Genomic DNA, 26,465 nt, shown 5'->3' with positions numbered 1-26,465 from the left:
TTTCATTTTCTCACTAGCGGCTCTGCTGTTTTGGATAATACCCAAAATACCACAGCAGTTTCAGTGTTTTGATTTCTACACTCTGGAACAAAAAAGTTCCTTGTGCTCCAATCCGCATCCCTCTCCCAAGATGGCTTTCTCTACCTCACATTTATTGCTCTACCTTTTTTGTAAACAGAGCCAGGAGTCTATCTTGAGTTTGCCTGTTTGAGTGTAAGAAAACAAAGTATGTCCTCTGCAGACAGTTGACTCCTGCGTCCAAGATGAAATGTGAGAATTCAGCTAGCTGGTATGAAAAGTAAACAGGAAATAATCCTTAGAAATTGGAATCTCCAGCAAGTCTTTCAACTTCTAGCTGTGTGTTTTTAAGAGATCCTTTGAACATGAACTTACTTGAACTCTTAAGGCTAAAGTGTTTAGAGGTTGAAATAACTAACCAAATACCAATGACAAAGTTCTGCTGAGCAATTTTAATTCCAGTGTTTCCTGAGGCAGAAAATCGAGGACTGAAAATTCTATAACTCTGATAATCAAGACAGTAATTGGTAATGTTCCTTTGGGGCAGGCAGGCTCACATGAGGTCACCTCTGCCTCCCTCTCACCCAGCACCCACTGTACACAGATGTCTCAGTGTTGCTATCCTAGTGCTACCTAAACAGGTTTTACAGATGTGGGTGAACATCTGCTTGCTGACCTCCTTTATTGCCAGGTGTTGTTGTGCTGGGGAGAGTACCCAGGACAGAAAAACAGTTCAACTAACTTAGACCTCTAAAAGAAAACAGGTGTAAGCAATTCAGCCAAGTTATGTCTCACTACTCAAGTGTAGCGGTTTTTAAGTCTGATTATACAATGCTTCTGGAATCATATCAAAGTATTGCTCCAGTCCTTTGTTCTGCTGTCGTAGAAATTAATATGAATGCCAGAAAAAGATATATTTAAGTTGGATTGCCAACATTTTTTGACACTATGTTAGAGCCCCCTAGTGAAACTGAGCATTTTTTGTGATGGCAGCAAGACACACCACATATGGATTCACTTAGAAAAAATGGACAGGAGAACCACAAATGTTTCCAGTAGACAAGTCCTTGCATTTGAGGAACTTGTGATGTGCTGTTTTATCCTAAAAAGACTTCAGAGCTCTAGTAAAATTTTCTTTCCTTTCAAATATTCTACAGATAGCATGAACACTAAATGGATAAACCATCAGTTTGTTTAAAGGCATTTACATTAGTGGAAAAAAACCATAACGTCTATGTTTCATATAAATCTATAAACATAAATGAAAAAGATATTTGGAAGAGAAGGCATCTGACATTAAATTTGAAAGGTTCCCCAGAGTTTTTTGAAGCCAGGAAATTCTGGTTGAAGTTATGGAATATTGATTTCTTTTTAACAGAAAAGATGCAACCTTACCCATCAACCTTCATTGTCAAGAAAAACCTTAATACAACAGCTGTTTAAAAGCAGTTTTATCAAAGGGGACTATTTTTTTTTAAAGATAGTTATTAATCAATAGACATTAGAGTATGTTCTGTGGAAGAATGTAGTGCATTTTTAAAAAAATCAATCTCTAATTTTGTACATGTAAGCCTGCATTCTGCTTTCACTTTTCCCACCCTGTGTACATCACCTAAGAATATAATAACTTAATTTATTTCATATTAATATATGTAACATCTCTGTTTTCATAGAGATTTGCATTTTCATCAAGTTTTAGATTTACACAAAGTCAATACCCTGATTGTAAATCTGTAAGATTCATATGTTGTGTTTGCCATTTTGAGCAAAAATTCTTCATTTGGTGAGCACTGGTCTAGTTAGTTATTTACCAGGTGGTTGATTAGTTAGTAGGCAGACTCTGATAGGACCAGGAGAGAATGGTGGACTGTGCAAATACATGCTGTGAATGATAGGCCAAGAGTTAGATTAATCAGTTTGCAGAAAGTTGCAGGCTCAGCAGAGTGCTGAATTTAGCTCACCATCAGGTATTTTGCCCTGTGTGATGCATTCTGGTTATGCATGCATAAGTGTGCTGTGAACAGGCTCAGGCATGTGGCATGTGTGTTTCAGTCCTCTCAAATTTACCCTCCATCATGAACCTTTCTCCTATTTTGTGCCTGGCATTGTCTTCTGTCTTAGAGTTGATGCTGATGTTACCCACCTTCCACAGAGAGCGCTCTGCTCTTCTGGCTTACAACAAATCAGACGATGTGCACGTCGTAAGCAGGGTCCCAGCCTGCTCGTAACAAAGGTGGTCTTGTGGTGCAATTGCCAAACTTGCAAGTTCTGTGATGGTGGAAGAGAAAGGCAACAATTTTCATCTGCCACAGACAGCAAAGGGCTTTGAATGTGCTCTGTGGTCTGGGAGCACAGAGGTTTCTTGCTAGTTGGTGACAAGGCTGGGAATGATCTCTGGGTGCCTTTCCCATGACGGAGATGTGGTTCTCATTTCCATAGCACAGTTAAGAATACAAGATGTTAGCAGAGGACAGTTCAGCAGCAGAAGGGGACCTGGATCTCCTTTTTGCTTCCCAGACTCTATCCCTACACTGCGGGAAATCAGCATTTCCATTTACAGAAGAAGCATTGGGCAGCTTTGGAGAAGAAAACAGGTTCTGGAGTTCTTGAGGAAAGCCTGTGATTTACAACTAGAGTAATGCCAGGGCAGCACTGTAACTGTGATAACTCCAAAACATGATTAAAAAAGACTGGCACAACCTGTCAAAGCTATAAAGGTGAATTCTTGTTAGTGAAGGATCAAGTCAAGTTTTAGGCTATTGACAAGCTGTCATTTTATAAACAATTGAGTAGGAAGAAAATTATGTATGAATCAAGGTGTAATCTTCAAGGTTAATTAATTTACTATTTTCTAAAATACAGTATTCATTTTGGGTTTTGTCCCAGAGGCTTCAACCGGTTTTGAAAAAAAATTCCAACTGGAAATCATGCATACTTGTTCAGCTACAAATGTATTTTATAGCTATATTTATCCTTGCTGCAGCTCCTCTTTGACCTGAGCCTGCCTTCCCTCACACTGGCTTCAAAGAATACATGTAGGCTTAGAGTACTTAGTGACAGATACTTTTTCATCTGCCACTGATCAGCTTTTTTAACCTTGGAGAAAATATCTTTCTCTCAGGCTTATTTTCTGATTTGTCTTTTTTTAAAAAAAAAATCCTAATCTATTTAGATAATAAAACTATCATACTGATAAATAGTTTTTAGTAGAAATTTTTGAAAAGTCTGGTGAACAAGAGCCTGTCTTGACTTACACCTCTAAACACATCCTTACAGTGATACTATCAGGGTTTAGGGTTTTCATGTTAATTATTAAAACAAACCTGTCCCAGCTACAAAAGGAAATATTGGATCTGATTTTTACCAGTATAAATCAAGAGTTAACTTCACTTAAGAAAATTGAATTGCATAGGTGTGAAACAGTGAGAATTAGAAGAGAATCACGCCTGCAGCAATAAATTGATGAAGGAGACTCTGGCACCTTCTTAATCCTTAGAACAAAAGCACTTCCATAAATTACCATTATGTTACGCCAAGTGTATTCAAGGACCAATTTGCATAAGTAGGGGAAACTAGCTAATCTATGTATTACTTATGATTGCACCATGATTTTTCTAGTGCAGGACTTGTGCAAAAAATTGTAACAATGGACTCAAAGGACTTAGTGACCAGTTTTTAAGATTCAAAATTCCTGTGTCCAGGAACCATAGAGAATCAAAGAATATTTAGAGTTGGAGGACACCCAGGAAGAGTCAAGGATCATCAAGTCCAGCTCTTCAGTGAATGGCCCATACAGGGATCGAAACCGCAACCTTGGCATTATTAATACCATGCTCTAACCAGCTGAGCTGATCTCAATGGCATGCTGCATAATCCCTTATAAAACCTGATTAAATAGTTTGATTTTATGCCTCTTGATAATCCTATCAGGAGGTTTATTTCAAAACACCTTTGCTCTGAGGCTTAGCACACCATTTTTAATTTCCAACATAAAGGTTCTCCTATTCATTTTGCCTTCATCTGTTCTTGGTCAGACATTCTTCATACATTCAGTAACTGAAGTCCTTTCTCAATGTTCACCACCTTAATTTACAGACAAAAATTTTACCTGCATTTTCATTTCTAGGCTTACTATGTTACCATCACTTCATTTGCAGTAATGTAAGGATTTTATACCTCTGTCTTCAATGATGACCCTTCTTTGGATCTCTTCTACTTTGAATTCATTTTTCTGGGGCAGCCAATCTCACAGGATTCAAGCCTTTTGTGCGAATAGCATTAATACTTCCTTCTTTTCCCTGGGATGACTGTGCTGCATTGTAAAATGTCTTTCTTCCCTTGTGCTTATGACTGGTAATGCAGTCATCCTGAAATTCACTGATATACCTAGGTTTTCTCCTCCTCCACATTTCCAGCAGATGCTCCTACATGATAAATAAAACCACATGCTAGCCTGGTTGACTTGGTGAATTTATGCCTTGCTCTGTTTAATCCAGTCCTTCCTGTATGGTAGTCTACTTTGCCACTTTACTTAATGTGCCTTACAACTTTGCAATTTCCCTAAATATTATTCAAGGGAATTATTAAAAACACTGGATGAGATCAATCCTGATGGAGATTTTAGGCACCCTCCCACTGAAGTAGCATAGCTTGTTTTTTAGCACAACCTGTTATCATTTCCGCTTTAGTTAATCCTTTATCATCCCCAAAGTTTAGTAATTTTTGGCTGTAACACTGCCTGAAATACTTTATTGACCTTCAGAGAGTTTAGATCTGCTGCATGTCCTTTGTTGAGAAAGCAGGTCATTTTATTTTAAAAAATGAGGTTAGCTAGATCTATCTTTGATTTATCTATGTTATATCTTCATTAATATCCTTTAGCCCTGGCCACTGGGCCTATGCTTATATGTTCCAGCTCTACAGTAGAGATGATCCAGTCCTCCTTTCTCAATTCACCTTGAGTTCAGTGATTTCTCTGGCTTTTTCATCTCCTTTGTCTGTATTCATTTTTCTGTCCAAACACTCATTCTCCGAGTGCTGCCTCTGCTGTCTGCTGGTTCATGTAGGAAATTGAGATAGTGTCCTTATTCTGCTGGGGCTCCTTCTGAAACAACTTAATGTGTCCCCCATCCACCCTGCATGGGGAGCCAAGCTCTGGGTTCTCTCCTTGTTTTTCACTTATCTATGTAAGAAACCTTTTGTTAGGTGTTTGAATATAATTCACAAAGTCTCAGGTAGACTGAGTCCACAGTAGACCCAGAAATCTTATATCTGGCCTCCAAATGTAGCATTTTTTGGTTGTTTTTTTCCCTCCCTTCTGTGTTCATTCCTGATACACTTACTGAGGTGTCTGATTAAGTGGCTGATTATTAAAACTTTCTCAACTGTAACTGCTGAAGCATCTTAATAGCATAATTATTTTAAAATTATTTTTGCACAGGCAGTGCTAACAATTTATTTTTTTATCTCGGTGTATAAATGTACACTGTGGTCTGACACCCTGCAAGTTAGAAACATTCAAGATACCATAAGTAGTAGCTTATTATTGAAACTATTGAATGTAGTCAGGTCTAACATTATTTGACATTCATTTTTGACTCTCATAGGTAAAACGCTTTCTTTTCATTTCAAATGTCCTTAGAAAGAATATAATATTGACCTAAACTTTGCAGTACAGAGGCAAATCATGTGTATCTTTCCTAAACTGATTTTAGTCCCACTGAAGTGCAGTAATTGCTTAATTACAGTTTTCAGGTTGTAACCTTGTGGCCTTGTTTTCCCCTCAAAGCATTGTGAATTAGGATTAAGTCCATGCATTCAGCAGTGTTTGCCACAAAGCTTCTTGTTGTGTCAGTGGAATCTGCAGAGCTCTTGAGAGCATGGTTTCAACCTCTTTTTTACATGATTGCAAAAACAAATAGTGAAATGTAATAGCGTAAACACTGAACATTCTTTAGCTGTTTCATAGTGGATTGATGAAGAATGAGTTGTGTAACACAGTGACAGATCAACAGTATCTAAAGAATTTTGAAGGACTGCCAAGTTGTTATTTAGTGAAACCACTACCTTTGGACTACCTGCCAGAGATGCACTTCCAGCAGGGTAGGTTCTCTTATCAAATGGCCATTTTTTAACAAGCAATTGGAAATTAGGGGCTGAAATTTCACTTCTTACCATGGTTTAAATGCAATTTGTTATTTCTTGTTATTGAATACAGCCTCTTGTTAAAGGATGTCTGCTGAACAGCCTTTCTCAATCTGTGCCTTTTAAATAAGCTACTGGGTTGTTTTGTAATGTCACTGCAGGTGTTGTTGCCCTGTCTCTAACACCCACCCCAAATCCCAGGTGTAGCCTTTCACCACTGTGCTTTTCCCAGCGAGCAGTTGAGTGGAAGTTATCTTTTCTCTATCCATGTCAAACCATACATACACATCCCAAAGCAGGAGGACAATTGGGTTCCTCAGTTATCAATTATCAGTTGTCTAATTCTGACTCCTAAAATGCTGTAAACTCACAGAGTGTGGAGTCCTCGTGCAGGGCTCAGTCTGGGATAACTTGGATAATTACTTTAACTTCAAGCTGAGGATCACACGATTGACACCCTGCTACTTGATCTCTGTGTTGGGACAAAAGGGCTGCATATGATTCACACAGCACACAGCCTGCTTTCAAACAGCCTTTGTACTTTTGCAATGCAGCAATCTGCAAATCATTATGCACCCCCTCTTTACCCTGTCCACACAGGATGTGTGTCTGTGTCAGTTCCCAGCTTGATAGCCTTCCTCTTCAGCACTATCAATAAAAAACTCCTGCTTGCAGCTTTGGAAATTACTGGTCTACTGCCTGCCCCTAGCCAAGAGGGTGGGTGTCACATTCACAGATGTCCCACATCCAACAGGGTTGTGTATAGCAGTATTTTTTCTGTAAGCAGGTAGGGGAAGAGACCTACCATTGTAAAGCTGGTTCATCTGCACTGCCACAACTGCTCCTGGCTCACCCAGTATTCAGTGGTCCAGGAGAACAAGCAATGTTCCAGGAAAAGCATGGTTGTATGCATTCCACCACTGACATTTCTTTTTGCTGGCAGGCCATGTCATTTTTGTGGAGAGGATTGCTCTGGATGTACTTATTTTAAATGAGGATGAAGTGTTTGATGCAATGATTGTTTCCTGGTGCTTCTCACAGGTCTTGCTTCAGGGAAAGGGGTAGACATTTGTCAGGAGCAGTTTGAGTGTTGCTGATAGACAAGTAGATGCAGAACGCCATCTCACTGATTTGTGTCTGTGGAAGTAGAAAAGCTGTATTATCTCCCTTGCTAACTCCATTCCAAGTGCAGCAAGCAAAAGCACCCATCATGACTGTTAAAGCTGTGATAGGCCATGTCTTCCCCCAGGAACGGCCCAAGAATAAGAAAAATTTGAAGAGAAAGACCTGTACAATTCTCCTGGTTTCATGCTGCTTTCTGCAGACAGTAACACCCTGTTCACATCTTCAACTTTCACTTGATATCCAATTTTATAACATTTCAACCTAAATCTTCACAGGTATTCAACACCTTGGGCGTCTTGGTTCTATCAGATGACTATAAAGCAGATTTTAGTCAGCTGGTTAGAGCATGGTAATGGGAGGTGGGGCGGGGAGGGAAAGTGGTCTTTGAAAGGGACTCCTGGTACTACTGCTGCTGCCCAAAGAGGAGTTATGGCTCAGAGCTCAGATTTGGACTCACACAGCAAACATACCTTCAATCCATGCTAGTGTTTGTGTTAAAAGCATGGACTTGGAGTAGGCCCTGGGAACTCCATACTAGTTTGGCCCTTCCCTTTGCTTTGCCTCCACTTTCCAGGGTAGGAAAGCAAGACTGTTTATCCTTGGATGACAAAATTCAGGTTTGGCTCTAACCTTGAAAAACATTTCACTTGGCTCACACAGGTGATGTGCATGTCTCTGAGATTCTGGACTTCATATTTCAGTGGATAGTAACCATGGATGTTTTCACTGAGCTAATATAAATGTATCAATGTGTGTAATTACATCCATTCAGAAAAAAAAAAAAAATATTGGACATGTGTGTAAGCCAGGTGAACTCCCTATAAACATCTTGTAATAGAGCTTGGGAAGTTTTAAATACCACAACTGAAGAGAACTTTCACAATACTCAAAATGTGTACATTTGTTTTTCTTCCTAGAGTTTTACATGCCATTCAAATCTGTCTTCCAGATAAAAATCAGTGATACAGGTCATGGGTCTGAGAATGTGGGCTGTGGTGATTAGCAATGATCTGCTTGTGGTGATATTTGCTTGCTTCCACAATATGCAATGTATTTGAATCTTCCCTGAGCTTCTTTTCATTATTTGGTTCAACAGACAAGGGCAGGAGTAAGTAGAAACATGTCATGAGTGCTGCTGTATTGAGTGAAGTATGTGACTATGCTTTGCTGTTTCCTTTCATCTGCTTGGCCAAGCTGGGACAATATGTAACCAGGCATTATGCAATACTTGTTCTGCTTCTCACAGCATAAAAAGTTATGTTAACTCTTTTGTGCTGGTCAAATTCTTGTGGATAAATACAAGGGACAGATCTCTTTGATGTTAACAATTTCAATATCCAGTATAAGTAATAGAAGCATCACAGGCATTACTTTTGTATATGTGCTAAAGGACAATAGTTTTACTCAAATGTGGTGGTTTCTCTCTGAGAAGTGTTTTCTCTATTTCAAAGAACATTGTATATCATTCTGACATGCTCCAAAGTGGAAGCCCAGGCCAAACCAAGCAACAGCAAAATCAGAAAAAGGCTAGAATGTGTGACAGACAAAGACTTAAAATCCCAAAAGAGTCTTCTGTCAGGCACCCATTTGTACCCTAGGTATCACCATTTAATGGGTTACTGTGAAGTAAGTCAGTGAACACTAATGTGAAATTCTTCAGCGTCACTGTGAGTGAGTCCATTTTGCTGACCTCTGAGTTAGGAACTACAGAAAATGTCACGAGCTGCAACCAGCTGTTCATGCCTTCTGCATGATCTGCTTAGACCTTGAAGCAGCTGACTCCTAGATGTACTCAAATAGCAAGTTTATAGCAAATACACCTGAAGTGAAAAGATGAATTATCATCTTTAAAATATAGAACAGTTGCCAGAAAGTTTTAAAATTTTCTCTGCAGAATACGGGGCTTGGAATGCAACTTCCTGAAAGTGATGAATCAGTTCTCATGATTGATATAAAGCTCTAATTTTCCTGAAGGTTTTCAAAGGCTTCTGAAATGTTTCTGAAATATTCTAGTAATTGGTGTTGTACAATATTAAAAATCCTTCCAAGCTGTCTAATTAACTGCAGCCATAGTTGCTTCTCAAAACCAAAATTAACTACTTGGTCTGACATATTGTGAGCCCTCTTACCCAGGTGGATAATTCAAGCTCCACAAGGAGTTTTGGTCACCTAGTTTTTCAGTTCAGTGGATCTGCAATTGAATCACTTCCTCTTAATGGGTGACTTGACTAAGTGGTGTGAAAGTAATTAGCAAACACAGTGGACCCAGTATTGAAGTGTATGTTCAGCATCTTATCAGGAACTATTTATTTCCTGTGGAAAACTGTGGTCGACTTCTCAAGAAATTCAGAAAGCAACTTGCTGCTCCTTCTTCTAAGGAAGCTAATCAAGGAATGGCTGCACCATCCCAGGCATGTTTTGACTTGTGATGAAGTGATCCCAGCTGATTCTAAAGGCATTTTCAGAAAGACTATTCTTTATTGCTATTGGATGTTTCATTTGGTCACTTTTAAGAAAGCAGTAATTGTCTTCTTACAGACGCAGACTATTTTTTATCCACTAATACATTTTAATCTTGGTGCACAGCTGTTAATGGGATATGCTTCCACTCCAGAGCAATTCAGATTGATTTTGTTTCTACTTCAGAAATATATTACAGTAGAGCCACAGTATATAAAAGGGCTCAGCTTGTTGAGATGAAGTTGCCTCACAGTATTTGCAGCTTCTAATGGGAGCTCAGTACATTTAGAGCAGAAGTGGTGATTGATTGTCTGGTGCTCAGGCTAATTGATATGGCACTGAGTTAGTCAGAAGCTCTCAGCTCCATCAAAATCACACATGACATTGCTCCTGCACCTCTTAATATTGACTGGGTAGTTCATATGATAAAAGCAACTTGTTTTGGAGGAGACTTCCAGAGCTGAGTGAATCTTCCTTCAGCATCAGTTACATTCTTTACAGAAAGGCTTCCTGCCTAGAGTAGCATTACTCCTCCGCTGGAAAATTTTTAAAAGGATGTTCTCAGGTCTGTTTATTTTTAATGGGCTTGCATGCGGTCACTGAGATCCTGTGAGGTCAGAAGAATGGAATGAAAGTGGTCACAGATGACACTTGAGCTATTTCCACAGCTGGATGCACACCAGCCAGAGTAGGCGGTCCTCTGTAGATGAATTAGTCCGTTGAAGTACATGATACAAAACATCTGTTACAATGAGAACAAACAAAAACAATGTGCCTTTGAAGACTGGGATTTGTTGGGAGCTGCTTGCAAGGGTACTCAATGAGACAGTTGTCAGAAAGTCAGAAACATTTTTAGGCTTGCCCTTGTGTGAACTAAAGCAAAACTGCATAGTAAAACCACATAAATTCAATTAAGCAAAAGATCCACTTTACCCAAATTTTGTTGCACTGATTCCTCATACAGCAATGGAGAGGGCAAGAACCCCTCTGTACCAAGTATTTTTTATACCCTAAACCACTTTTAATACAATGGTATAACTCCAGCTGAGTGGCTGTAAAAACTTCGAAGCTACAGTGGTATACTAACAGTTATTCTGTCAGTTGTTCCCCGTGCTGCTTTATTACCAGCTGTCTTGAAGTGCAATAGATGTTTTTCATTGTCACTGCCACCTGATGACAAATAAAACCTTCAAAATGCTTTTGCTTGAAGGAATAGCTCACACTCCTAGCCAGAAGGAGACCTTTCACTTCACCTTAATGAGCTGGAGCAATCCAAACATTCCCACCCCATTTTACTCTCACAAGGCAGTTACTTTTAGCTGCCTTTGATTTTTTTTCTCATAGTTGAGCTGGTGAGGAAATAGGAATACTAAGCTATTTATGGAGTAAACAAATGTTGGGTGTATTAAGACTGAAGACAAATCAATCAAAGCCAGGTGTTTATCAGTTATTATAGGGCAGCATTGTTCTCATGGACAGTTTAAAGAAAATGCAACACTCCTAATACATTATTTCAGCCATGGTAATAATGAATTAGATGCAGATCAAAGCACTGGTTCCCCACTTTTTTCCTTCCTTTTTTCCTAAATTGAGCATGCTAACTGTCACGCAGATGGATGGATGAGAACCGTGTCCTAGATACATAATAGGAAAAGGCTGCACTGCCACAAAATGCTCCCAAAGAGATTTGGGTGCCCAGTGTGTGAAAGCACGTTAGGTAGACAACAGTAGTAAAAAGTAAAAAACCTAAATAGAAATTAATCCTTTAGATCAAGCATATGGTAGGGATATGTGATTTTGGACCTGGAAATCCTTTAGTTCATCCCCTGCTGGTGGCCTGCCGTGTCTGCACAAGGCTGCTGTGATTCTTTTAAGGCTCAATAACTGAAACAGGAGCTTCTGTGGATCTCATGGGTGTCAGATAGGCCACTGGGAGAGGGTCTCTTTTGTGGCTTTCCATCTGGGATCCAGTGGTGTGTGTCAGAAGAGGTGAGAAGTTGCAGAGGAAACAAAGTTAAACAAGGTTCTTGTATAGTTCAATTGATTCTAGTTTATGCCTTCCTGATGAGCGGGGTGTCTGATTGTATATGTAGCCATAATTTATTATAGCTGTACAAGACAATTATGTTAATCTTACTTTTATTTCCTAATATTCTTTGATCTCATACACATCAAAGATGTAAAATTTTTGTCTTGTTGGTAATTAGCTAGAAAGCAAATATGTTGTCTTTCAGTTCAGAGGATACAAAGCACAAGAAATTGTCCTGGGGGAGTCTAGATCCTAGACTAATTTTTTTTTCTTCTCATCAGATTTTTATTTCCCTTTCATCAGTTCCTTCAGCCATTAAATAAATGTACTGGAAGTAAACTTTGCCATTGTGAAATTCATTCAGCTTATTAAACCACCTAGTCAGTCAGTATGAATCCTCAATTGAGGAAAAGCAGTTTGGTACATCAAACGAAAATGAACATCAGTGTTTCCCAAAGTTGCAACAACCCCTTGCGGTCTGAACTGATGAAGGTTTCACGCTTGCTTGCTGTTAGTTTTAAGCAGGCACAGGCTAATGCTGTGCACAGTTCTCATTTGATTCACCCATTATAGTCCAAAGGCTTTGATTTCTAACTTGTGATTACTGCTCTGGTCAAGAACAGCAAATGAGGATACACTAAATTATTTGGCTCTGCTGTTGCTCTTCAAAGCTGTCTTTCTGGAAGGAGAAAACACACAGGGATTATTTTACAATTTCTGCAGTGAATCTCTGCATCAGTACTTTATGCCTCCAGCTGGTGGGTTTATACATCGCAGTTTATTGTGGGGATTGACCCCTCCCTCCACTTTTGTTCATGAATTGCAAAGAGATCATTATCTTCGTAAATTTGTTTACAGTCCAAAACTTCCATATGAATAATTTATGGCAACATTTCAGCCTAAGGATCCTTCTCAGTGTGCATAACAAGTATTTATTGGATGGTTTCTTACTGGAAGTTTTTATTAGACTTGATTCTTTCCTGTTCCAAGGTTGGTTGTCCTTATCTTTATTAATTACTTCAGCTTCTAGACAAGATGGCTGTCTTGCCAGTAAATAAAATTTTGTTTCTTGATTAAACGAGTCTGCAGGCAGCATAGGGCCACAAAATTTACAATTGGATTACTGAAAAAAAACCAAAATCACTGAATTACAATCTGAATCTGAAAACAAGAGCAGAATCATCTCTGCTAGAGATAATTAATTAATTAATTAATGAAAATCTGTGGAAAATAAAAATATTTTGGATACCTTCATAGTAATGTACAGCTTGACATCTGTCTCAGAGGATTAAAACAATGTGAAATACTGGTGCCATTCAAATTGATGACAAAACTGTAATTAATTTCAGCAGGGCCAGGATTTCAAGCCAAATTTTTCGAATTCACTAAGTTCTGTATGTTACCGTGATTGTTGGATTATGGAAGTTTGAACCCTTGAAATTGCAAACAGCTTTTGCTAAAATTTTTATTTACCTCTTCAAGCTGTGCACTTCTGCATTACTTCCCTGGACTCATAATCATTTGCAGTGACACTGAACTGAAACACCAGAAGGTGGTCCTTCATGATGCTGCAGTTTCTTGATAGCAAGAGGAAATACTACCAGAAAAGCATTTCATGTACTTTTCAGTCCCACAAGTGCATTTTCTGTGTGCCTGGAAAAGTCACTGCTGAACAGAAACGTGGCTGCCAAGAGGTTGGTCTTTATTGGAGTTTATCGGAACATCTGCTGTTAGTTATGATGCATCTTTTGATGTCAAAGACAAAACAAGGGTTTGTTTGGTTTTTGGGGGAAGGGGTTTCACATATAATGAAGATTCGCAAGCATGCAGTGAACAGAACCCAGCCCTCAAGTCCCTGCCACTCTGGAATTAATTAGAGCACTATTTTTCTATCCACACAGCTCTCAACAAAAGATGGGAGTATTAGCCATTTGCCTATCATCTCATTCCTATTTATCTTCCTTTGGATGTTTCTTGTTTCTTTTACCTCTGAGGCTACCCTCTGCCTCTGGCTAGGACTGACAAGACTATTACATATATATAATACTCTGTGGATAATAAAATTTGGCTTTGTGGGCAGAATCAAATAATAGCTCTAAAACTTGTCTTCAAGTGAAAATGTGCAGAGGGAGAGGGTAGTGACATGGAAAAAGTTGTGAAAATGTTGTTTTGACTCCGCTCCCAGAGAACTTAGGGAGTGGGGAAAGGGTGAGAAGAAGAACAAAGACAAAATATCTATAATCTCCCTGTTTTCATTTCTGGGTTATTGAACTAATTTTAAGCTTTTTTTTTTTTTTTTTTTTTTCCCCTTCAAATTTAGATAAATTCTGAAATGACATGTCACTTTGAAATATGGTGGAAACATTGCTTTTTGACAGCTCCATTTTTTTCATTCTTTTGGTCACAATTATGTGCCAAGTATGACCTGGATTCACAGGATGTTTTATTCTCCCTCAAAGGGTTTTTTTTTTCCAAATAATTTACTGTTCATCTCAGCAATATGTGTATACTATCCAGCTAGGATGGTTAGGTTACCTTCTCTTCTCTAGCTTGCTCTATGATTTGTTCCTCCAAAGCATCTTCTTACCATCATGTAAAAGACATTTTATTGAATTCATGGCAGACTCAGCTTCCTGATCAGTGCTTCATAGAATGCTGATCATCCAGTTTGGGTCAACAAATCACTGGTACATTTACCACAGTAGTGACTCACCAGCTTATCCCTCTCTGGCTCCAGAGCAAGGTGGTCTCTGTTTTATCTGAGACATTTTCAGAGAAATATTTGGTAGTAGGCAGCTCCCAGCAGCTGCCCTGTAGCCTAAATAATTTACTTCAGGTAGGGTTTAGAAAATTACTGTGAAAAAAACTTGGACTACTCTTTCTTGGCTCATTCATGGAACCTCTGAAACTACTGTTGACCACAATGGTAGTTAATTTATAGATGCCAGAGAAAACAAACATAATTTTTTTTTTTTTCCCAGAGAAAACTGAAAACCTCTATAATACTCAAATAGCTGAAAGACATTCAGGAAAGCTGCCCCAGAAAACTTTTTGATTTCAACCTAAATTTCTTCAAACAGTGTGTGGAAACCACAAAGTCACAAAGAAGAACGTCTTTGGCGTATGTCAGGATCTGACTGCTTGCTGTGCATTCACATGGACTAATGCACAGTAGGAAATGGTGGTGTACAAAAAAAAACCTATAACAAATCAAAGCCTTTTGTATAGATTACTGCAGCATGTAAGTGTAAACCGGATAAGTGATAACTGGATAATATGATAAGTGTAAACTGGAGTGACTTACTTCATTTACCCAGTAAATTAATTTAGGGAAAACTGGAGGAGCAAACTTTGACTTCATTTACCCATGTTGCTTTGGCAATTCCTTTGAAACTGGCAGTGTGATGGCATGTATGTGGAACATTCACTAATGTGAAGAAAGCAACAGTCTTTGGTGGTTACCATCCCTTCTGATAAAATTGAAGGCCCTGAAAAGACATAGTAGCCATAGGCTGGTGGCAAACACCCTCTGTAGACAGAGCAGCATGCATGACAAGGACCCTGCAAGTCTCTCCCCTCAGTGTCATCAGTGCCCTCCAGCTTTGAGCTAACCTGTGAAGATGCAGCCCCCTACTTTTCCCAGCCCCTGGAAAGGTTGTTGGACATCACCAGTCACAGTGATGGACCTCTGTGGTGGAGAGTTTCTCTGTGGATAGCTGATAACCTGAACATAACTGAGCTGCTATTGCTTGATAACAATTTTCAGTGGCAGCAACGACCAGACCTGGTGACCCAGCACTGAGACTCCCTATTCTATTACCAGGCCCCTGAGCCACTCTCTTCCCCCCACATACTTGCAACATATTTAACATGTTACAGCTGTGCTCACTGCTATACAATAGTTAAGAGGGCTGCCAGCATTTCCAGTATGAACTCGTATTTTAAGGATAATAACTCAGCTGTAAAAATGTGCTCTAGGCTGAAACTTTATAAGGAAGATTTCTGCCCAAGAGTGACTTTATCTGGACAGAAAACAAAAGGGAAAATATATCAATTTAGTCATTCTTAATCAGTAAAGATATATTAAAAAGAAAGTAGAGTAATCCTTGCTGGATCGCTTACTTTCTCTTCTTTCTAGCTTAATAATAGCCAAAATCTTCATCTTTCTGAACCTTCCATGTCTACTTCTTAGACTAGTTGAACCATTTTCACACTGAATATTTACTTGGTTGCTTTGAAATTGCTTTTCCTCAATATTTTCATTTGCTTGTAGAAGACAATGGAGTGTGTAGCAAAGTAGACTCAGGTTAGCCATTTTCTCTTATTTATTTCAAATCTGCTCAGCGTGAATCAAGAGTTAAAATGTATCCTTTTCTTGATCAATTTGGATTGATGTGTGTAATTGGAACCACCTGCTCTCTTTTGGGCTTGATGCCCCAAGATGTACCCCCCAGTCTGAACACTAATGGACTTGGGAAAGTTCATCCCAGAACCCTGATAACAGACCAGCTCCTGAGTCCTCTATATATCCCACAGAATTTAAACACTTTGAAGTCTTTGGTAGAAGGGAGACTTATAAATGTTAAGTGTTTAACACACAGACTAGTGTCACTGGAAGTACCTTAAAGTAAACAAGAACTTAAAATATCCAAATTTTAGTTAAAAAAATCTGTTTAGCCTCTCTAGACTCCATTTTTTTCTGACTGATGACACATATCTGAGGGTTTGAATATGATTTCATCAATATGACTTGTGCCTTCATGGATTTAGATGTGGTTACCTTTGAAGGACATGCTCTGTGTGCTTGCTGCCATCAGCTTTACTGGCATCTTGAGGTCTCAGGCATCCAGGAGAAAAGTTTTAGGTGGCAACACTTCTGCAGCCCCAGTTTGTCCAGATTGTGCCTATAGTCTCAGTTTTCCAAAACAGTGTACAAACTGCAATGCTGTCGTTGGAAGCATCATCCAAAGTGGGCTGGATTGTCCAGAAGCAGCAGAAGCCAGGTGTTGGTGGCATTCTGCTTGTAGAGAGTCCAAGGAGTAACTGGTCTGGAGTTCTTACAGTCAGAAAAATCACGCTTAAAATTTGTAAAGGCACAAGTGAGGCATAATCTTGTGTTACTTTTAATGATGGAATATAAGGAAAGAAGGCACTGATGGAATTATGTGCCTCAGTCTTAGACTTGAGGTCTGTCACAAAGCTGGCACTGGCAGGTAGCCAATTTTAACCAGTTGAAGGACAAATCCCAGTACAGAATGAAGTGGATTCCAGGCACAGCCTCCCCTAAGGAGCTACAAGTCTAGAAAATGAAATGCAATTTGGGATCTGAGCCAGGACACCCAGGTTGTGAAAATTTGGGGTTTAAATGAGAGGAAGGGCAGGCTGGAATAGTTCTCTTTCCATTACTGTGTGGGAAAGGGCTTTGTTTAACATTACAGGTTACGAATCTAACAGAACATGACAGAGAAACAGATTTCTGTATTTGTCCTCTAATAAGGGCACATTTTTAGTTTTAAAGTTTGGTATGAATCACTGTGATCTAGAACTGAATTGATACATAACATGAACAGTGGCTTAGTACAAGATTTCCCAGTCTATCATCTTCAAGTCTAAAGTCTATTATTGAACAGAAGCATATCTTTAGAAAAGCATCCTTACTCACCCAGGGTTTCATTTCTAGCATCTTCTGCTATTTGTCTTTCCTAATAGGTAAGATAAGAAGGATTCCTGTGAAGATTATGTGTGTATTACTGGTCCTCATCAGCTTTCCAGAACTTCTAAATTTGAAAAATGGTATGGGAGGGAAAGGACATAATTTTTAGGCCCTTGATACCTTTAATCTTCTTTTGTGCAGGAGCTGCCAACAAGGAGTTGAGGCACAGGCAGCAGATGGCAGTGCGCCATAGTGCATCCTCATGGAGGATGGACATTCTGTATGTAGCTAAGTTCAGGAATGATACAGCAACATTAACCTCAGCATTTCAAGGTGGCTTTCTACCCATCCCATGCAGCTGTGTACCTGGATTACGTGGTAGCCCTTACATCACCATGGGTCTGAGAGTGCAACCTAGATTTGGGCCTAGCCTAGGAGTTAGCTCTGATGTTGAAGAGTTACCTTTGGCTTGTCATTGGAAGGGCTGACACGAAATCCAAGAGCAGCTGTGTGAAGCTACCTTATTTGTATTGTCCATTACTAATAAATTCTAGTTTACAAGAGCCTTTCTGACCTCAGAGTTGCAGGGAAACATCCTGACACTAACCATTCCTTGACCATTGTTCCCATTGTCCTCTCAAGTATTTGGGATCTCACAGAGGAGCACTCTGCTGTCTGCCACCCTAGCACCTCAGTATGTCTCCTTGGAACTTCATTCAGTGATACCACCTCAATTTTTTGAAAGCTGAAGGTATTTCAGATATTTCCATCTAAGTCTGGTTGTGTCAAGTCCTTGTAGTGTTGTGGAGTTAACACCACGCACAGCCATACAATTTTCTTCATTCTGTAGAAATGTTGTGTCATTTTTGTCATGTTACCTCTAACATGACCTTAATACATAGGTTTATATCACCAGCCTGCTTTTCCATTTGGTTTTGGTTTGCTTTTTTCTTTTGTTGATAGCCAGTTACTCATAATTTCAGATGTCTCCCAGTGTCAGCGTTTGTCCTTCTAATGAGTGAATCTTTTCATCCAGCTCAGCTGTTAGATTACAGCTCACACAGTGCAAGTCCCTCCAGGTTTTGGGCAGGAAACAAAACACAGCACATCTGTTACAGATCACAGCTGCTGCCCTGTCACTGGCCATTGCAGTGTCAAGGCTAGAAGTGCACATAGAAGAAATGTCACTGGTGTTTCCTCCCCAAATCCAGTTAAGCAGTCTCTGTGCCTGGCAAATGACCTAGGCACTGAATCTTGCCATGAAAGCAGAGAACAGCCCAGTGTCAGACACTGGGTCACATCTGTTGTCGTGCCTCTATGGAGCACACAGACAGGTGAGACTGCCTCACCTTCCATGGAAAACTTGAGGCCCAGGGAGAAACAAGTTCCCACTACATTAAACACATCTTATATGCTCTCATGTCACCAACCTTCTCTTTACTTCTACATAAAAGCACAAACCTCTGGAGGAAAAACTTCCTGACAAGTATTTTCTTTGTTTAAGGAGCATGTTTGCCTGAGTAAAATAGAACTAGTAAGCATTTTCAGCCAATAACAGAAGTTTGTACTCATTGCTCATTAAATGTTGCTCATGAGCAAGTTTAAAAACCACTCAGTGTTGCTTTTAGATTTTTTTGCCATAATAAATCCTGCATTGAGAGTTTCAAACATTAAAGAAAACCTATCCACATACTGAAAAAATGTTGTGGCCTGAGTGGGTGTAATAGAATTGGCAATACAATTTGTCTTCCCATGTGTAATTTTGTCTGTGTATATATGTATATGTAAAATCAAACAATTGAGGATACAAATATGGCATCCTTTTTGAAAGTTTTATTTGAACCCACTAAGACAAGGAAGTGAAAATTTAAGCTAAAGACTGGTGTTGGCTTGTATTTTAATCGTACAGTTTGATAACAACCATTTATCACCTTGTTAGAACTAGGATGTGCCATTAAGTGAATTTCCACACTTGATTATAAGCAAGAAGGGAGGGAATACAACAGAACTGTTTGAGGGGAAGTATTATTTGGGTTTAACTTTAATAGAAGAAATTCCATTCTGATGCTAAGAAAAACCAGTCCACAGAAAAGAGAGTCCTGATTTCCATTTACTAGGATGGCATGTCAGCTGCTGGGAGACAGTGGAGGAAGGAAGGATTTAATCCACATCAGAATATGTAAGAATATAAACAGAATGGAATTGCTTGTTTTGACATGGATTGAAATCTTCCTTTTGTGAAATCTGATAGTGGGAAGGGCAGGAGAAGATTTGATCTGTGTATTACAGTAGTTATGTCCCAGGCAAATTACCACCTTTGAGTTCCTTTTTTGTCTTCCAGGGATGCTAAACCCTGTTTTAGAGTTGTGAGGATTCTTTTGTTTGTGGTGGCTGTTCTTGACATAACAAAAGCACTGATATGTGGAGTGGCAATATAAAGCCATCATACAGCCAAGTACCTACTCATAAGCTGAAGAGTAGGGAAAAAAGCAAATGAGATTTCTCATTCCCTTCTAGTACTGCCTGATATAATACATTTGTTAACTCATACAATATTGTCTCAGGTATTTCTTTATTTCTGCACACAGTTGCTAATATAAAACTCTTCCTATTGCACCGTCTTTTCCTTATATCTTGATGTTCCCATTTCTACATCCTTTTAATCTGCATTTGTACATGTAGGCTAGTATCTGCACATTATCAAAAGCTGCATTTCAAATTAGGAGACAGGAAATACAAGGCAAGAAGGACAGTGAGAAAGAAATCATCAAAAAAACCCTCGGCTATTGTTGTAAGAAAGGTGAAGCCTACACAAGGGTCACCTTTGTTCTTTATTTACCACACTATATTTGGATTCTTAATCCTTTAAAACCAGTTATTTCTGGGCAGTAACTCTCTTGGAACTATGAACATATACTTTCAGCTGAGGAAAGAAATTCACAAACATACAGCAAAAACATAAGGAAGGGAAAGCAAATATGCCCATTGCTCTCAGGAGGTTCAACTAAGTTACAAAGGTGATGTCACATAAGAATTTGAATTTATGCCCAAGATTCAAAATATTATCATGTGGTTTAGTACTCAGTACTGAAGCAGGGCTCAGAATTGATGAAGGTCCAGATCAGGTATTCCAAAGTTAAAGCTGCTTTAACTTAGTGGAGGGTTTGGGCTTCTTGCTCACTTTACCACATTTTTGGCAACAAGTTAATGAAATGAAATGAAGTCAAATCCTAAGATTTGCAGAGTATACATTTTTAGCTGATGTTTGCTGATCTTCACTATACTCAAGTCACGATTTAATCTCTGATAAACTGGCAAAGGCCACAACAATTGCTACCTTTTCACTGAGAAAACGAAAATAAGTTTTCCTTTGTTTTGGAATATCAAAAATATTCCCAGCAGAGTTGATGACAGAGGACAGAGAGGATTTCAAAACTACCTTTAATCTTCCTGCAACAGTCATAGGAGTTTGGCCCTTACCAACCAGTTTGAAGTAGTTCAGTAGACTCAGTTCTGACAAGGGGACCTGGTTTCTCTTCTTCCTGTAAGAGGCAGCCCAAGGAGATCAGACAAGTCAGACTAGACAGAGAGTAAATCAATCAAAATATGGCCATCATTTGTTCATTGTGCAGAGAGAGTGTACACATGTTGATTTTTTTTCATATTAATTCTTGATAGATGTGTCTTCCTGATAAGTATAAGGAAAGTCATCCTTTCACTCAGTTTAATGAAACCTCAAGAAACAACATGTTCTCGATAACATAAAGGCATTCACTTGGCAGTAGGGTAATAAATTTTCAGATGGAATGGCCTGGTTCTTATACGTCTGCACAAGATATCTGTAAACAAATTTGAAAAGTAAGTTTTCTGCTGTAAAGTTTATTGGCTTTGCATTGGCCAGTATTTACAAAGCAGGATTTGTAAGTATGGTTAACTTGTTGAAACTTCTTAAATAAAGGAAAAGTAAACTCTAAAATAAACAGATGCTTAGTGTAAGCTTTAAAAACTATTTATGCAGCTGGTATTTTCCCCTTAAGTCCAATATCAGTATTAGAACACTGGAATAAAATAGAAGCCTTTAATGCAGTTCATTATTGTAGAAAGCTGTGACTAACTAATCCATCCTCCCACTGGGCCCTAAGTGCATCTCTCAACTAGTGAACTCTCTATTCCTAAAGCCTCCCAATATACTTTTTTTATCTGATGTCACTTTCCCACTCTTCAACAGATGAAAGGTGGCATGTGTCTTTGCACCAGCATAGACTCGTTCTGCTGATGCCTTTTGATACTGGCAAATACTTAAAGATAATTTACCTCATATAAACTGTATTTGGTGTCCTTCCTGTAATTTGAGTTTGTTGTCATAGAGGGGGTGTGCAGTGTTCATAGTTAATGAAGTCAGGCTTCTCTCTTTGTCAGTGATAGACTGTATTCTGAAATATATACATTCACTTTCTTATAGGAAAAGTACGTTCATAAAGCTTAAAGCATTCAAAATCAGCAATGTCTTTCAAATAAAGTGAAGAAGAAATCAAATTTGTATGTCAGCTTATCTTAGGTTTATCAAAATGTTGCAAAAAGCATGCAAGTTTATATCATTACTCCTTACTATTTTTTCTGTTAATTTCTTTTAAAACCACTCTAACATCAACTCAATTGTATGACAAATCATATGCTGAGAATATCTTGCAAAATTTAAAAGTCATTATGATAACCAGTTTCTTGTGGGGATTTGTGGTGGTTTCACATTGATTGACATTTGGAAAAGAAGTAAGAAAACACCCACAGAAGTGATTTCTTTGAGAGAAGCTGCTGGGAGCTTCCTCTGTGCCTGGGAAAGGCCAATACCTGGCTAGTTCTGAGAAATGACAGCATTTGCACCATTTAGAAATTAGATCCGCCTCAGTGAGATCCGCATTTTAAAAACACAAGCCTAGGAACTCTCTCCTTTTTTGTTCCAGCCTCGAAAGGTAACGCAGCTCTGGTGGGGCCAGCCCCACTTCCCCGCGGCCTGTACGGCCTGGGGGTGGCCGGGCCGGACCCCAGCGGCTCCCGGGCAGGGGATGGAGGCTGGGGGAGCCCTGGCACAGGCTGGGCCGGGCCACGGCTGCTGGCATCTCGCTGACACTAAACCTGCCCTGGCCCAAACCAATGGCCCCAAGCTGAGCCCCCGCTCCCAGCGGCTGCCGGACAGAGGGAGGGGCCCAGCACAGCCTGAAATCCAACACCGTGACTGCTGTGGCACTGGGTGAAATATTAACACTTTCACTACACAGATGAGACCTGCAGACCTTGTTCCTCTCTCCAGGGAGAGAAAAGGACAGCGTGACAACACGTAGAAAGACAAGGTGAAAACACCAAGGTCAATAAAGAAGGAGTCAAGCCTCAGATGGAAGGAGAATGAGGAGATGCTGAATGGATGAAATATTGAAAAATATTATATTGAAAAAGAAATGAAATATTATTTTTCTCGGGCCATGGAGATGGACAATGATATACTGAAATACCTCTTTTAATTCATAAGAGGGTATGGAGGGGGAATGAAACTGTGAATCTGAACAGAAACATCCATTGATGAAGCCAAGCAGATGCTGGAGTAGCTGTGGTCCCATGAGAGGCTTGAACAGAGAGAGAGATGAAAGTTGATGAAGACTCTTTGCCCCCAGGGAGAGAAGAAGAAAACCTGTGTTCCCAGAGATGATCACAGAGACAGATGGAAAGAACCTTTGCCTTTGAACAACTCATCCTTAAAATAAAACCCAGTGAGTTCATGGCCCATGGACACACCTCCTGGAGGGCTGTGAAAATGGGAGGAATTTCACGATGCAGAACTTTTTTGCCCAGGCAGCTTCTATTTGTGGAAATGAAAGACCAAAACAAAACTGTTTCTTGTGGAGAAGTCTCCATGGCAAAAGAAAACTCCTCTCCCTATGAGAACTGATGAAAGACCATTGTATACTTGGTACTGCTTTAACATCCCACTTTTTGTCTCTACATGGTCAGCTGTGAGAGGAAAAATTTGGGCAGGGAAATGAAAGGTGTTCTGGAGGTTTTATTCTGATGCTTCTTATTCTTGTAGTCCTGTTAATAAAGTTTCTTTATTCCTTTTAAGTTTTAAGCCTGTTTTGCCCTTCTCCTAATCCATATTTCACAACAAGAAATAAGTGCACTGGTGATTTTAGCCAATGCTAAACCCACCACATTATTTGGTGTGTTGGCTGGGAAACTCAAATTGGTGAAGCTAAACCACTACAGAATTACAAAAAGGAATGTAATCATATGAGGCAATAGGGCAACAGAACAGATCTAAATAATTGACAGGCCAATTATATTTTTGGCAAAGACAGTGACAGAAACCTCATGATAATTTCTTCTACAGGTTTTTTGCAATTGAACTGGGACTTAAGTAATAGTTTACAATGCTAAGATGCCTTCCTATACATATACAAACTCAGTAAAATCAGACATCCAAACAGATGAAGACAAAACAATATGTTTGATATAACCTTTGCCAGTAGCCAACTGGATGTTTATCAGCAATTACATATTAGAGGCTGAAAAGAATCAAATTACTTTCAATATGATGGCAACATCTGATGCAAGACATTTTTGTCTCCTACAGCTAAATAAATCGAATATGAATGGACTTGACAGCATGTATTATGAAATTCATTATGATCTGGAGACTGGGTGTCGCCCTAACAACCAGACGATATTTCCTTAATTAAGTATAATTTCTTTCCGACGTGATCACAAGAAGATTCTGAACTGGTGGATTAATGATCTGGGAAATGCATGTAATTCTCTGCTCTCGGTAACTGTCAGCTTAAAACATGTTAAGCTGTTTTAGGAAAGCTGCAATTCTTGATTTGTTTTCCCAGCTTCTTTTTCTAGCGCATTAAATGGTGTATATTTAGGGACAGGAATATATGTATTTTCAATTTGAAAACTATATGTTTTCCTTCTCAGAGCAATTTTTTTGTCCTTGATTTATTTTCTCTCCAGTCCATATTTTTTTAATAGTTTCTTTGCAATACTTGTCGTATTTACTTATTTGCTGAAAGACATTTGCTCTCAGATTTTTCCATTCTATATCTGGGTGTTGCATTTGTTACACTAAACTGTAAGACTTCCTTCTTCATTTCCAGGTTCCTGAATTTCTACCCAGGAATATTTATCAGTCTGACACATATGTAATTACAGAAAGTTCCTCCAACCATACTTTTGCAATAAGCATCTTTCCAGAGGGTTCTTGAGTATCTCCAGTGGGGGAGACTCCACAACCTCTCTAGTCAACCTGTTCCAGTACAGGATCGCCTGCACAGTAAAGTTCTTCCTCAGGAGCTTCCTATTCATCAGTCTCTACCTGTTGTCTCTTGCCTGATTGCTTGGCAACACTGAGAAGAGCCTGGTTCCATGCTCTTAACACCTTCCCTTCAGATGCATTGATGCCTTCTGATGATCTTCATGGCCCCCCTCTGGACCCTCTCAAACGGGTCCACATTCTTGTTATGCTGGGATCCCCAGAGCTGGACACATCTCTCAAAGTGGGATCTCATGAATGTGGAGAAGAGAGGGAGAATCACCTTCCTTGACATCACAAGTGGGAGCCAAATTTGTCTGGAAAGCCCTGAAGCAATTCTCCACCTTTTAGCAAAGGAGAACACTGTTTGTAAAGGGAACTAAGAACTGTTTATCAGTTGAGAAATTTAATTTGAGCACACGTGGTTTGATAAAGTAAAAATACTGATCACTCTGAGCATAGAGCTTACAATTTCCTATCATAACCAAAAAGTGCAGTTTAAGTCCAAACTCTAAGACCTCCTCTGGCTGCATGATATCTGAGACCATTGATTTCAAAAACAAAACAAGACCATTATTTTCATTGTATATGGTTCTTCTTCAGACTTTTGCACTGAATCTACTATGCTGGAACTGCTGGATGGGATGAATGGGTGTGTGCCCTGCAGATTTGCTTTTAGTCTCTTTCATCCAAAGGGAACACTTCACTGTGGTAGTTTATTAAATGAATTAATCAGTAAATTAATCCATGCAAACCAGTGCAAATTAATATAGCCAGTAAAGTGGCAAAAGTGGCAAGTGTTGCAGGTTTGATACATGCCCACTGATCGGCTTGTTTCCTAAGCATTTATTTGAAGTCATGACAGGTAACTCCATGGAGGCAATCGTCCATAATTTTTCAGATTTCTCTAGGGACTCTTGTCAAGAAAAGAAATGTAATCCACTCTGTGACATAAAACAAGTGTGTATTTATTTCACATGCTTGAGGGTATTACAGAAAGGACTGACTAAAATGAGCCTAGCTTCTTACTCCACTGCATGCAAGGAATGAGTTTGCAGGGACTCTGTAGTCCTCCATATAGGATGTGCATAGAAAAAATACTGCTGGAAGGTGAGGCAAAATTGAGTTGGTATTTCCCAAGAATTTTGTATTTTTATTTATTTTTATTTGCAACTGAAAACTTGGAATCCTTAGCTTCTAATCAGATCCTTGGCAAAAATAGCTCTATGTGAATGTGAGATAGACATGTAAGAACAGGTATATTATGAGTTTTGAAACAAGATTGTTTTACAGGTTGGTTAAACAAGTTTGTTTACAGGTGAATTTTTCCAGTATTTTCAAAGGGGGAAAAAAAATATTTTTTTTTTAACAAATACATTCATCAACATTGTTCACACTTTGTACCAGATGTAATGTGATTGTGCACATTTTAATAGTTTTTTTTTGATTTTTAATGTTTGTGATGTGTGCACGCAAAGATGCATACAAAGTAATTATCTCATATGAAGAAATGACTGGAAATGCTTTATGTCACTATCTGCAAGAAAAAGAGCAGACCACTCTTTCTGACTGACTTTCTCTAACCAACACAGGAAATAGCATTTTACAACATAGAACTGAAGAGAATCAACACTTCACTAAGTTATGATGTTGTCAACATGGGACCTTGGGGAGTGGGAGAGCAAAAACCAAGGAATATGAATGGCAAAGAAGTTCTCTCCCCAAAGCTCCCC

At 39.1% G+C, this 26,465-nt stretch overlaps 1 protein-coding gene and 1 long non-coding RNA gene across 16 annotated transcripts in view; one reads left to right on the top strand and one right to left on the bottom strand.

The window, feature by feature from the left end:
* RBMS3 (RNA binding motif single stranded interacting protein 3) overlaps positions 1 to 26,465 on the top strand; it is a 703,891-nt gene that overhangs the window by 642,006 nt on the left and 35,420 nt on the right. The gene's annotated exons all lie outside the window — the stretch shown is intronic.
* On the bottom strand, positions 19,243 to 22,723 carry LOC111923500 (uncharacterized). Its single transcript, XR_002861116.2, has 3 exons — positions 22,331 to 22,723; positions 21,744 to 21,862; positions 19,243 to 20,971 (listed from the first exon to the last, which is right to left on the bottom strand). It is a non-coding gene; the product is annotated as an uncharacterized LOC111923500 (long non-coding RNA).

This window comes from Cyanistes caeruleus, chromosome 1, assembly GCF_971803275.1.
Source record: "Cyanistes caeruleus chromosome 1, bCyaCae1.hap1.1, whole genome shotgun sequence".
In the NCBI taxonomy this organism is placed as follows: Eukaryota; Metazoa; Chordata; class Aves; order Passeriformes; family Paridae; genus Cyanistes; species Cyanistes caeruleus.
This window is presented reverse-complemented; position numbering and strand designations above follow the sequence as displayed.